The sequence below is a fragment of the Trichosurus vulpecula genome, chromosome 1 (genome assembly GCF_011100635.1).
Source record: "Trichosurus vulpecula isolate mTriVul1 chromosome 1, mTriVul1.pri, whole genome shotgun sequence".
Lineage (NCBI taxonomy): Eukaryota > Metazoa > Chordata > Mammalia > Diprotodontia > Phalangeridae > Trichosurus > Trichosurus vulpecula.
The window spans coordinates 384644890-384649740 of NC_050573.1; the positions used below are offsets into that span (position 1 = coordinate 384644890).

At 40.4% G+C, this 4851-nt stretch overlaps 1 pseudogene; it reads left to right on the top strand.

Moving 5' to 3' along the window:
- The first annotated feature begins 3613 nt into the window (after positions 1-3613).
- LOC118834976 lies at positions 3614-4207 on the top strand (annotated as a pseudogene).
- Positions 4208-4851: the final 644 nt, after the last annotated feature.

Below are 4851 nucleotides of genomic sequence, written 5' to 3' on the forward strand. Positions count from 1 at the left end.
TGAATGGTGGCAGTCTTCAGTGAGATGGGGCCAGATTGCGGTCCTGTGTAGGTTCCTAAATTAAGTGGAAGTCCCTTGTCCCAAACAGCCTAGCACTTATGCCAGAGAAACACAGAAGACCCACTGTTGCACAGTGATGCCTTCTTAACCCATTTGTGGGGAAGCTGGTGATAGAAGACATTTTTATCTCAAAGGAAAGTCAACAAATCTTTGATTTAAATAAGCCTTTCATTATAGTGCTTACTGTGGCAACTTCTGTAATTAGAAGTTTCATGACAGCTTCCATTACTATACAATTTTATCCTTCTCCTTGATGTCTAAAAAAAATCATACACTGGTGCAGAAACCTCACATGCACTAACTCTGACCAACAGCAAATGAATGATTTCTGGAAATCCGGGGAGACGGGAAGCAAAACAAAACAAAACAAAAACCTTATGAGCTGGGTCTGAGTTATTGTTGGGTGGGGAAGCATGTAAGGCTGTCCTTTTTTCCTGGTTATAAAACTGCTGAATGTTGCTTTTTTCTGCTTAGTGAAGATGACTGTGGAAAAGGAGGTAGAGAAGATCCTGTTAAATAAAAATTGATGCCTTTTGTTTTTTTTATCACTGTAATTCCTGGATATTATTCTTACCCCCCAGAGCCTGGACCAGAATCAAATACTGTCTTGCAACAAAGAAGAACAGTTAAGCAAAACCAACCTATATGGTTTTGAATATGATAATGTATATAACATTCTGTCCTCTTTGTCTTCCATCTCTCACAGTTTTTTGTTTAATTAAGAAGGTCCTATTTGAATGGCTATGTGGAATCAAGCACACTTTTTTGGTGAGGGAATGATTTCTAAACCAAATTCTATACAGAACTAGTACTTAAAAAATTATACTCTACCTGCAGCTACAATTTAGAATGTTCAGCATGAACAGAGAAGTACTATCACGTTTAGATTCATAAGTACATGGGGCTAAATAAAGCATTTGGAACCTTATCAGAATTAGAGAGGGTTGAACTGGTTAATTTGACATTCATTCTTATTTGTAGTAACCTCTTGGATTTATAAACTCTTGGATGACAGGGATTCCATCTATATAATTTTTTTTTGTAGTGTGCATATCACTATAAGGAAAGAATTATTTGGTAAATGCTTCTTACTGAGAATGATTATGGTGATTATGGTGACATGGTTTAAGCGCATGGCTTCAGGGGTAGCATTCAACAATCTCTATAAATGAGCCCAGTCTGATCTTTTGAGCTAGTCTAGTCAGGCCCGTCTTTCCTGCTGGGTGTATTCTTGCCTCTTGAATTCTTCTTCCCGCTTCTCACCTTAGTCCATGGCATATTTGGCACAGCTGAGTCAGGAGAGGGTATAGTGTCACTGGCATGTTAGTGAAAGGAGAAAAAGTGGGAACAAAAGCAGATGATATAAAAGACTGAAACTTTGGGTGGAATCACATACAGTCAACTTCTCTAATGCCCCTAGCATTTCATCTTTGATCTCGTGCTCCTTTTGGGGCCTGAATGTCTTTCTGTAGCCATTGATTTTTTTTGTGTAGTGAAAAGCCCATGTATTAGGGCTGTCCTCCACATGTAGCACTGGAGCATCATTGTGTGGCTTGAAGAGAGGCAGACTGGGTATCTCTCTATCTTTAGCCTCTTCTTTCCCTACCTTTCTCAAAAGGAGATATTAATTCTTTCTAGGAGGGGAAGTAGGAAGTGGGGCCAGGGGCTACCACTCTGCTCTTCTCTGAGAGAGGAGTACCAGGCTAGAATTACATTTGTTTTCTCTTTTAAATATTGTTGGTCTGGGGGATATGATTTTTAGGTTCAAACTAACTTCTGATCACTGTTCATTATTGGGGAAGAGGAGGCCCCTATGCGTTATATCCAAGGTTTGACCCATTTCTCACCAAATACCAATTCTGCAATGAGCACACATAGCACATAGCCAAGACACCCATTTATCCAAATTGGTAGCAAAATGGAAGTCCGAGAAAATATGAGCATATGTACCAGACGTTACAGAGTGAAAGAGTTCTCCCATTGTGGGCAAGGTAGTAAATAGCTCAACTAGAAAGCCCTAGATGTATACCAAGGGGAAGTCCCCTAAAATCTCCAGTGTAGCAAGCTGTGTATAGGGGCACAATAGAGATTGTCAGCACCTCCTATAACAACTCCTTTCCAGAGTCTTTTTCTTCAGCAACCTGAAGGCATCAGCCACACGGTTTCAAAGCTGGAAGCCAGAAGGGCTCAAAGAGACTCAGCAACTTAAGAAGATTGTCTCTCTTGCACTCGTAACTTTGCTCCTCTCCTCTCCACCAATGAGGAGAGATTGCAGACCAATGGGTTTTGGGATGGGGTGTATACTTTACCCCATCTCACACCTCCCTCAGCAAATTGAATTTTAGCATCCTGACCAAACCCTGACACCAACCCTGCCTGGTCTTTTTTGTTAAGCTTATTTGGCTATAGATGTTGACCCTTACTCTCTATCCCCCTCATAGTGGAGATTTTTCTTTTTCTCGTATTTTCTTAGTTATGAGTTGACCCTAAGGACTGTAACATTATATAGATTTAGAGCTGGAGGGGATCTCACAGGCTGTCTGGTCCAAGCTTCTCATTTATAGATGAGGACATGGGGGCTTAGAGACAAGAGAAATGGCTTGCCCAAAGTCGCATGGGTAGACAGAAGCAAAATTTGAACCCAGGTCCTCTGATGTAGCTTGCTCTCTGCTGTACCACAGTGACTCTGCTCCTTTCAAACATAACACTATTCATTTAGATTGTAAGTTTCTTAAAGGCAGGATAGGTTTTTTTTTGCTTTTTTCTGTATGTCTGTCCAGTGCTTAGCACGGTGCCTTGCCCATAGCACATATTAGATGCTTCTTAAATGCTTGTTGACTTGCTGCTGACTTTGTTTCTGTCCATCTATCCAAATTCTGCTCATCCCTAAAAGTTCACATCAGTTTTCATCTTCTCTTTGACTACCCTCACCTATAAGGATGTCTCCCTTTTCTGTCCTCCAATAGCACTTACTGTCTGTACCATATAATTTAAGTACTTGTTGAAAGATGTAAGGAAAGTTCCTTGTTGGACACCTATACTTATGAAAGACCAGGAATGTGCCTAGGCATGAGATAGACAGTAGCCTCGCCTTCTGGGCTTAGTTTTTATGCTCGTTTAGATTCACTTGCATTGCAAGTTCAAAGCATGTTGGTTTCCCCCAGATGTTTCAAAGGATCAGACTCATGTAGCTCTGTGGGAGTTTCTATAGCAGAACTTCCCAGAAATTAGTTTTGGGGTGTGAAATCTCCAAATGAAAATAAATCAGTGAATTCTATAGATTTTTCTGACCTTAAACTAGAGTAGGGGGTCTTTGATAGAGACATAGCTTTTGGTAATAGGGAAAATCAGTTCAAAAAGAGGAGTTAGGCAGGTAGGACTGCTCCGTGTTCCAAAGAGCTTGGTGAAGAATCTCCTTTTGGGAATCTAGCCAACCAAAACTCAGGGTGACAGATAAATGTTTTATGTTAAAATAAAGAAGGAAACAAACACTTATCAACCCACTGCGGCCCAGTCGGGAGTCCTGGCCCCCTACAGAGGTGGCCCTGGCTCAATGGCGGCCTCGGTCTTCTGCTGCCTATTCTGCTGCAGTGACACTGGGACTGGCCACATCCCCTGAAGAACATGCTGGCCATGCAGCTGGACACGCTGCACATGGTAACAGATGTTGTCATTGTCAAAAATGGAAGAAGGATATGTGGGACTGGAGGTTGTTTAGCCAATGCACCTCTGCATCAGAACAAAAGCTACTTCGAATTCAAAATCCAGTCCACAGGGATCTGGGGCACTGGAGTTGCAACTCAGAAAGTTAATTTAATAAGATTCCACTTGGCCGAGACGTTTATAGCCTTGTGATGAGGGTTAATGGAGCCCTCTATCACAGTGATGAGGAAAAGAATAGGTTGCCTGCAAACAATCTTCCACAGGAGGGAGATGTAGTGGGTATTACATATGACCATGTAGAATTGAATGTTTATTTGAATGGAAAGAATATTCACTGTCCAGCATCAGGTATACGAGGGACAGTCAGTGTATCTGGTTGTATATGTTGATGACAGTGAGATTTTGAATTGTCAATTCAGTGACTTTTATCTTATTTCTGTAACTGGTTTTGAAAAAAATATTATTTGAACAGTAAATCTTCTGAATATATTTGCACTGAAAACTTCTACCCCTATGATATCCGCCCCCAATTTACTACCATCTTAATAAAGCCTCACTTGATCCATAAAAAAAACCAAAAAACCCCACTTATTAAGCACCTCTTATGTGGAAGGCATTCAAGATCTCCATAATTTTTAGTGTTCTCAATCCCTGCATTTCCCAAAATTATTTTGTATATGTTTATCTGTTTATATGTTCCCCCAATAAAGTGTAAACTTTTTGAGGTCAGGGACTATTTTGTGATTGTCTTTGTATCTCCAGCTTTTACACAAGGTCTGGCACAAGGTCCTTAATAAACTTATAACAAATAAATAAATGCATTAGCGATCCTGCAGTATTGTGTCCAGAGCCTATGTGTGTGACACTCCATCTGTCTGGTCACTTGAATTCCTTGTATATGTCTGCTCTTTTCATTATGGTATGTGCATTTCTGCAGGAGAATGTACTCTAGGTTTTTGGGGAAAACGTTTTGTTGTTACTTTTCTTGCTATTTTATTTCATTAAATACTTTTTGCTTTGAACTAATTGTATCTTTTTGTTGATTAGGAAAGATAAGCACATCAATGGGGGCTTGTGAGTTGCATTTTTGAGTGGATGTGGAACCACAGAGTACTTTGAACCCTGGGT